At 50.6% G+C, this 9120-nt stretch overlaps 1 long non-coding RNA gene across 1 annotated transcript; it reads right to left on the reverse strand.

The window, feature by feature from the left end:
• Window positions 1-276: 276 nt before the first annotated feature.
• Window positions 277-1016, reverse strand: LOC100909347 (uncharacterized). Its single transcript, XR_001951155.1, has 3 exons — window positions 986-1016; window positions 653-903; window positions 277-567 (listed from the first exon to the last, which is right to left on the reverse strand). It is a non-coding gene; the product is annotated as an uncharacterized LOC100909347 (long non-coding RNA).
• Window positions 1017-9120: the final 8104 nt, after the last annotated feature.

Consider the following 9120-nt stretch of genomic DNA (forward strand, 5'->3'; position numbering starts at 1 on the left):
CAGCCTCCTCTTCGCTAATGGTGTGAAGTTTTTCTGCGCCGTATTGGAAATCGAAAAGACTTCAATCGGCTCGGATCCAACCCTGAATCGTTTCTTGAGTTTCCGAGGCGGGCTCGTAGGTCTCAGACGTAGCCGAATGAATCCTCTTCCGGCGGTCCCCTTTTCGGGCTCAGCCTCTGGACCGATCGATGCATTCATCGACTCGGGATGCGGAAGCTCATCGTTGAAACCTCCGAAGCTTCGGATAGGAGCTTCCACCGTCGGAACAAAAAACGGTCTTTTCTGCTCACGTTTATTCGATTCTTCCCGTACATTAACATTTCTCTCGAGATGGTTGGCTAATCTACGGTACATAAATTATATATGAACAACGTGTGGTCTCGCTATCCGTCTCCCCTCCATGGAAACAAGATCAGGAACGTTCCCGATCTCGACCGAAGGTCCGATTCTTCTCAGACGCGGGTTTCATCCCTAAGCGGCGACCGAAGGCACTCCCTCGATGGCGGGTGCAGCAGTTTTCAAGGTGAAGGCAGGATCACATCCGGCTATGAATGGGCTCATACATTTCTGCAAAAAAATTTCCGTCAAGATGGACGATACGTGTAGGCCCGAACAAGAGCTATAAGGTTTTACGCCCAGGACCAATACACACCCGCATGGTAGGGCTGAAATGTTGCCCATCCTTGCAGGTCATCTTGGCCGAGAAAACCGGTCCACACGTCGAGTACTTCGTGCAGTCATTGGGGTCAGGAACCGCTTGCTGGATGGCAGACGATTCGGGAGGACAATCGGGACTGCCGAACCCGAAGCCGATTCCGCTGGCGTGGGCAACCAGAGCAAGAAGTGCGATCGCGACGAGGAATTTCATGGTGGAGTCGTTCAATGCAGGGCGGAATGAGGGAACTGAAATCGAGGGATCTCTTGCTCCGTACCCAGGTTTCTCCGGGAAATCCTGTGAATAGAGCTCTGTCGAATCGAAGCTTACCTGTAGGATTCTTGTATCTGCGAGGAGAATCTTGTTTCTGACAGCTTGAGTGCTTGTTATATAGCTTTCGGGCGGCTGGTCGTAAAATGGAATCTTATCGCCGACGTCTGCCGAGATAGCATCAGCATACCCTATCTATTCAGTCAGCTGATTGTGATGTGTACTAACGCATCGCTGACAGAGTTGGCAAGGAATCCTTAATTCCCAGCGGATTCGAGAGCGTTCCTTGAGCGAGGAGAAAAAACACGCCGGCTCTTCTATTCTCCACGTATGAGTAGACTTGCGATATGAGAGGAAATTCTTCTGCTGAAAAAAACGCGAGGAGTGCGGAAGTTGAATTCTCTATCGAACTTAGTGCTATTCCCTCGGGGATTCCGACAAGCGTACACATCCTCGAAAACTCCAAGGAACGAAATGACTCTGCGAGATGATATACTTCAGTACCTCTTGAATGAAAGAACGAGAGTTTTCCCACGATGACTTCGTGACGATGACTCCACACATTTGGGGCGGTCGGTAGTGAGATGATTGATGCTGATTCCGTCGTGGGAGTTTCCGGGATTTCTATTTCAAAAGCAGGCTCGGAAACAGGATCGCAGAATTGAGGTTTTTTGAGAATTTTTTAATTCAAAGAATTCGGTTCAGGGAATTTAATTTCTGATACCCGTATAGATCAGAATAGATAACAAGGCATAGTTTTAAATTATTATTATTTTATTATTTATATATAATTGTGATATAATAAGGCTCCCCGTCTCTCACTTCCACTTCTGCGTTCTCTGATGAGAGTACGATCTAGTAGGAGTGTTCGGGAATGGTCTCTTCGGGCTCTGGGGTGACGGGAGCTGCGTAGCTGGGGACGATCTTCTTCTCCAATGTGATAGTCGCGCTCGGGTGTTGCTGAAGGACCATCTTGGGCACGCTGATTGTCCTGTCTTGCCACTGGAGCGTCGGCAGGGGTAGATTGGGGACGTTGAACGTTTTTTCGATGTTCACTGGCTGAGCCGGCGCGATCGGGAGATCCGAAGCTTTGGGAATACGGCCGATCATTCTCGACACGAGGAGAGTACCCGCTTCGATGGCTCTTTGCGGGAGATTCATCGCATTGGAAGTCGCACTGTAGCCGGCCATGGCGCCCGATACGGTAGCTGGGATGAGTACTTTCTCCTTGATGGATCTGGCACCAGCGATCTTCAAACCAAGTCCTAGTTTGAGGGCGATTGCGGGCGGCAGCAGCATCATCTTCCCACCGATGGCGATCGGTGTCAACAAGGGGAATATCGCATCGGTCGCCAAGGCGCAGGTGGCCAGGATCAAGAAGAGACTTTTTAACGCTGCCATTGTAGCTTGAACAACTCGAGGTGCTTTTCGAGGCAAGTTGACTGTGTGATGGAGCTCCCGGATATTCGGCTCTTTATACTCGAGCGATTGCGTCTTTCCGGAACTTCCCTCAGAAGTCAGAGGTCGGGTCTTGCACCGTACACGCTCTTTCGGCGTTGGCGCGACTCTCCGTGATTTCATCTCTCAATCCAGGACTAACGCCGATGTCCCCCACTTTCGAAGAGAAATCCGTGCGCGCACTTCCGTCTTCCTAAGGACTTTACGGGGTCTCGTCGATCTATTCAATTAGCCTCGCGGATCAATTTCGGATTGAGTGACATCATATCGACGCGCGCCGCCGTTGAACCCTCGACTCAGCGGAACCCGATATTCTTCGGCGTACGGCAGACGTCATTGAACCCCCTCGAACGACGTGTTTTTTTCTTGTCGATCCCTCGCTCAATCGCATGCGACCCTTTCTTCTGACACATTCGGGTCGTCTCGAGCTTGTGTACTCAACTCGGAAAAAAACAACAAACAACACTTTGAAGGACCCGCCCGTGTGCAAACACGCTGTGAACAAAGTCTCTCGTTGAATCGCCAGCAGTTGGGAGAAAAGGGTGCAGCACCCCCGCGACGATCGCGGGTCATCGGAGTCGCTGTCCGAGTTGCTCTACCCCCGCGGCACTCTGATTGTATCTGTGATCGATACCCGTTATGTTTCCCAATACAAACATGCATGGGCAGTGTATCTCCTGAACGACAGAGCTGAGTAGATTCCCCTGCCGCTTCTCTTACGTCTCCGAATCAATCAATTCCCAGAGATTTATCAAGATTGCCTCCTAACCACGAAACTGTTTCGGCTACTGGTGGAACCCAAGACCCAGAGAGTGACTCCTCATAATCCACCATTTATTCCACGTCGACTCGGTTTAAAGGCGAAGAGCATTAACAAGCAAGTTTCCGTACAGACAATCCGGTCCCTCCGTCTCACAAACAATCTGAACATGCTGGTCAGAATCCGTCCAGTGTCAGACGGGAGAAGTATCTCCCAAAACGTCTTGAAGAGTCTCGACGACTCATTTGCCGGACTTCGACCTCCTAGGATAAGGTTTCTTGCCGGTCGGTACAAAGCTTGGACTTTAGCGCAGGCAGGGACTATCTCATGATTTTCTTAAGAACATAAGGATGGCGAAGAATACTTCCAGGAGGCAACCATCGAGTCCAATGCGTTCGTGGTTTGAATCCGCTTTAACAGAGCGACTCCGTGGCGAAGAAATCGTTTTCGCAAAAACCCGATTACCGACTCAGGAATGCACCCTCTCTACTATTTCCTCCTGAGCGACATATCCGATATCAATATGGGATACGCCACGAGACTTGCACTGCACGCTTGAATCTTCATAGTGAGGCGGGCATTCCGCGCATTGCGCATCGTAAGCTGTGTGTTGAGGTCGACTTCCATCGCTGGCGGTGGTCATCGAGGATTTCGGTAGAACGAAATCTTTCCCCCCCCCCATCTCCTTCGCGATGGAATCAGTTAGCAACAGAGGCGGTCGAAAGTTCAATCATGAAGGCCATGCCTATAGTAATTTTGATAGGTTGCCGGCTGACGGGTCCCCTTCTACTTGGCGATTGATCGACGAGGAATATGCAAGGCCAGAATTCATACGGCAGGCGATGTCGTTGTGAAAATTGTCATTCAGCTCAACCACGACAGCCGACCGGCGCATCTCCTGGACGCGGTTTCGGGAATGGAACGGCGAGCCGTGGACACGGTCGGAAGCACTGCTTAGATCCTACAAGCCACACAACAACCACTCCATGAAAGTTTTGCTCTCAAATATCACGTCACGAGCCATCTCCGCGTCTTTTTGAGTTTGCGCCATCCTCGACTCGCATCATCTTTGGTCTAAATCGATACGAGTGTGCTCATTCGAGGCCAGCCCCATTGCCGGATCGTATCTTTACGTTCAGCGTAAACTCGCGTCGCTTCGGACCGCGTCATTCTTGCTGCGCGACCTCTGAGTTTGCGTCTTTTGAGGCTGAATACACAAATGTAGTTTCCACGAAGCGTCTTAGGATCTGGTGCTTGCTGAGAACGATACCTCAGCAGAACCGGAAGGACTGGTCCTGTGCTCTGTGGAGCGGGATATTGACTCCACGAAACACTCCTTCTCCGCGTTGATTGCTTTCTCGCAAAATTTGCAGGTCAGAACTTTCTCGTCTGTCGTGAACGCTTCGGATCCGAACCCCATCGAATTTCTCCAGTCCACGTCTCGAGCTGACAGCTGCTTCAGGAATCCTTGATTTGCATTCATTGAGCCACAGAACAGAAAGCACAATCTGGATCAGATGAGGCAGCGGTAAGACAGAACAGTTGTTGAGAGCACGGATGATTCCGAGCGTACTGCGCAGGTGCGCCTTCGCAGTTGACGAGTCTAGGTGAGCATATATCGCGAGCCTTCGAGCAGAGGACGAGGGGAGCGCTCATTTCTGAATGAACGAATCCAGACAATCATAATTTCGTGAGATATCAGGGGTCAAGGCAAGGCTTCCTCCTCAGATTCTATTAATCGACGAGACTGACGAAAAAAGCAAAAAGCCAGGGAGAAACCAGGAAAAACAAAGCACCGCGCCAACATCCGGGATAGGCATTTTTAAGGCATTTATGGCGTTTTACCGGGTTCGGGACTTATACAGCGTATACATGTAGGTACATGCGTGTACATGCCGGGTGGGCGGAGCCTGCTTGCCACGCCGTCTCCAGTATATAATGTGATTTCTCCGTGATGAACTTGACTGTGGTGTCTTCCCTTCGTGAGACTTGACTCCTGAGTTCTCGCTCACGCTCCTTGAGCCAGTACGTTTCCCGTTTTCCGACTCCTCGTTCCATGGAAGATTTTTTCGCCGGCGCCACAGTGGTCAAAAATCTATTTTCAAGGAGACAAAATTATTCAGTCCTTTCCCACCCATTACTCGTAATTAAAATTTATAATGTACCCGAAAGCTTGAGAAGAAGTCCCGTGCGAAGGACGCACCGACCCGGGAATTTGCGATTTGTATCGATACGACCGAGGGGAACTTAGTTTGAGGCCGACAATCGGCGAAAACCTGGATTGCTCGTTTGGGACTTTTGCCCCGGCTTGCCCGAATAATTTTTCCTTTTTAGAGCCCGCGAGGCCTCCGCTTTTCAGAGAGCATCTCCGATTTTTGCGCTAGATGAATCACAAAAACATAAGTCCAATTCTTGATGATTTCTGTCCTCCATCGAAGGTATCGTACATGTCCGTACATGCTCTCAGACTCGATGGCCTGGGCTGGCCCAGATATTTTCCCCCTGTTTAGATGCTCGTCGGTGCCTCAAGGCAGGAATGCAGATTTCGTAAAGGGTTGGACCCGCTTCGTTTCCAGAGAGAGATCCTCCCTCTTAGTATGGACATGGATCGCGACGATCGATGCCTGCGATTCGCGGACGAACCGAGTGATCGCGGCATCCTCCCAGACATCCAAGACTTCTTTTCAGTATGAGCGCCGAAAAGCGATCTCTCGAGTGCCAGCAGACGACGTTCCGAGTCTGACTCACGGGCAAGCTCGAGCGCTCTCCACTTCTGTAGGAAATTAGAAGTCGAGCTCAGGTGGCGCGAAGAAAGGGAGGTCGCTATCTCCGGGAGTACCACACAAGAAGGGATAGTCGGAAGCACTCAAACTCTGATCTAGTGACAATGCTCCTCGTGACATCGGATCCGGTAATCGCGCCATTCCGATACAAATCTCCACTCTCCGGGTCGGGGCGTCCTTCTTACGGGCAGGCCAGCACTTATTTTCACTCCACATATGCGTAGAGTTGCGATAAGAGCGGACATTCTTCGTCCGCGGAAAAAGACAAGGAGTCTGGAAATTGAGTTCTGATCGAAATTCGTGCTTTCCGATTACGAGATGATTGATGCTGATTCCTTCGTGGGGGCTTCCGGGATTTCTTTTTCAAAAGCAAGCTCGGAAACAGGATTGCAGAATTGAGGTGTTTTGAGAATTTATCAATTCAAAGAATTCGGTTCACGGAATTTAATTTCCGATACCCGTATAGATCAGAATAGGTAAGAAAGCATAGTTTTAAATTATTATTGTTTTATTGTTTATATATAATATATATAATATATAATTTTGATATAGGCTTCCCGTCTCTTACTTCTACGCGTTCCCTGATGAGAGTACGATCTAGTAGGAGTGTTCGGGAATGGTCTCTTCGGGCTCTGGGGCGACGGGAGCTGCGTAGCTGGGGACGATCTTCTTCTCCAATGTGATAGTCGCGCTCGGGTGTTGCTGAAGCACCATCTTGGGCACGCTGATTGTCCTGTCTTGCCACTGGAGTGTCGGCAGGGGTAGATTGGGGACGTTGAACGTTTTTTCGATGTTCACTGGCTGAGCCGGTGCGATTGGGAGATCCGAAGCTTTGGGAATACGGCCGATCATTCTCGACACGAGGAGAGTACCCGATTCGATGGCTCTTTGCGGGAGGTTCATCGCATTCGAAGTCGCCCTGTAGCCGGCCATGGCGCCCGATACGGAAGCTGGGATGAGTACTTTCTCCTTGATGGATCTCGCACCGGCGATCGTCAAACCAAGTCCTAGTTTGAGGGCGATTGCGGGCGGCAGCAGCATCATCTTCCCACCGATGGCGATCGGTGTCAACAAGGGGAATATCGCATCGGTCGCCAAGGTGCAGGTGGCCAGGATCAAGAAAAGACTTCTGAAAGCTGCCATTGTAGCTTGAACAACTCGAGGTGCTTTTCGAGGCGAGTTGACTGTGTGATGGAGCTCCCGGATATTCGGCTCTTTATACTCGAGCGATTGCGTCATTCCGGAACTTCCTCCAGAAGTCAGAGGTCGGGTCTTGCACCGTACACGCTCTTTCGGCGGTGGCGCGACTCTCCGCGACTCTATCCCTCAATCCAGGACTGACGCCGATGTCCCCCACTTTTGAAATGAAATCCGTGCGCGCACTTCCGTCTTCCTTAGGACTTTACGGGGTCTCGTCGATCTATTCAATTAGCCTCGCGGATCAATTTCGGATTGAGTGACATCATATCGACGCGCGCCACCGTTGAACCCTCGACTCAGCAAAACCCGATATTTTTCGGCGTACGGTAGACGTCATTGAACCCCTCGAACGACGTGTTTTTTCTTGTCGATCCCTTGCTCAATCGCATGCGACCCTTTTTTCTGACTCATTCAGGTCGTCTCGAGCTTGTGTACTCAACTCGGAAAAAAACAACAAAACAACACTTTGAAGGACCCGCCCGTGTGCAAACACGCTGTGAACAAAGTCTCTCGTTGAATCGCCAGCAGTTGGGAGAAAAGGGTGCAGCACCCCCGCGACGATCGCGGGTCATCGGAGTTGCTGTCCGAGTTGCTCTACCCCCGCGGCACTCTGATTGTATCTGTGATTGATACCCGTTATGTTTCCCAATACAAACATGCATGGGCAGCGTATCTTCTGAACGACCGAGCTGAGTAGATTCCCCTGCCGCTTCTCTTACGTCTCCGAATCAATCAATTCCCAGAGATTTATCAAGATTGCCTCCTAACCACGAAACTGTTTCGGCTACTGGTGGAACCCAAGACCCAGAGAGTGATCATAATCCACCATTTATTCCACGTCGACTCGGTTTAAAGGCGAAGAGCTTCAACAAGGGAGTTTCCGAACAGACGATCCGGTCCCTCCGTCTCGCAAACAATCGGAACACGCTGGTCAGAATCCGTCCAGTGTCTGACGGGAGAAGTATCTCCCAGAATGTCTTGAAGAGTCTCGACAACTCATTTGCCGGACTTCGACCTCCTAGGATAAGGTTTCTTGCCGGTCGGTACAAAGCTTGGACTTTAGCGCAGGCAGGGACTATCTCATGATTTTCTCTAGAACATAAGGGTGGCGAAGAATACTTCCAGGAGGCAACCATCGAGTCCAATGCCTTCGTGATTTGAATTCGCGTTAACAGGGCGACTCCGTGGCGAAGAAATCGTTTTCGCAAGAACCCGATTACCGACTCAGGAAAGCGCACCCTCTCTACTATTTCCTTCTGAGCGACATATCCGATATCTAGTTGGGATACGCCACGAGACACGCACTGCACGCTTGAATCTTCAAAGTGACGCGGGCATTTTGCGCATTGCGTATCGTAAGCTGTGTGTTGAGGTCGACTTCCATCGCTGGTGGTGGGCATAAAAATTGGTGCTTTTCTCCGGTGGTCATCGAGGATTTCGGTAGAACGAAATCTTTCCCCCCCTCCATCTCCTTTGCGATGGAATCAGTTAGCAACAGAGGCGGTCGATAGTTCAATCATGAAGGCCATGCCTATAGTAATTTTGATAGGTTGCCGGCTGACGAGTCCCCTTCTGTTTGGCGATTGATTCACGAGGAATATACAAGGCCAGAATTTATACGGCAGGCGATGTCGTTGTGAAAATTGTCAATCAGCTCAACCACGACAGCCGACCGGCGCATCTCCTGGACGCGGTTTCGGGAATGGAACGGCAAGCCGTGGACACGGTCGGAAGCACTGCTTAGATCCTACAAGCCACACAACAACCACTCCATGAAAGTTTTGCTCTCAAATATCACGTCACGAGCCATCTCCGCGTCTTTCTGAGTTTGCGTCATCCTCGACTCGCATCATCTTTGGTCTAAATCGATACGAGTGTGCTCATTCGAGGCCAGCCCCATTGCCGGATCGCATCGTTACGTTCAGCGTAAACTCGCGTCGCTTCGGACCGCGTCATTCTTGCTGCGCGACCTCTCGAGTTTGCGTCTTTTGAGG

The sequence above is a fragment of the Galendromus occidentalis genome, unplaced genomic scaffold (genome assembly GCF_000255335.2).
Source record: "Galendromus occidentalis unplaced genomic scaffold, Mocc_1.1 scf7180000077006, whole genome shotgun sequence".
Taxonomy (NCBI): Eukaryota; Metazoa; Arthropoda; class Arachnida; order Mesostigmata; family Phytoseiidae; genus Galendromus; species Galendromus occidentalis.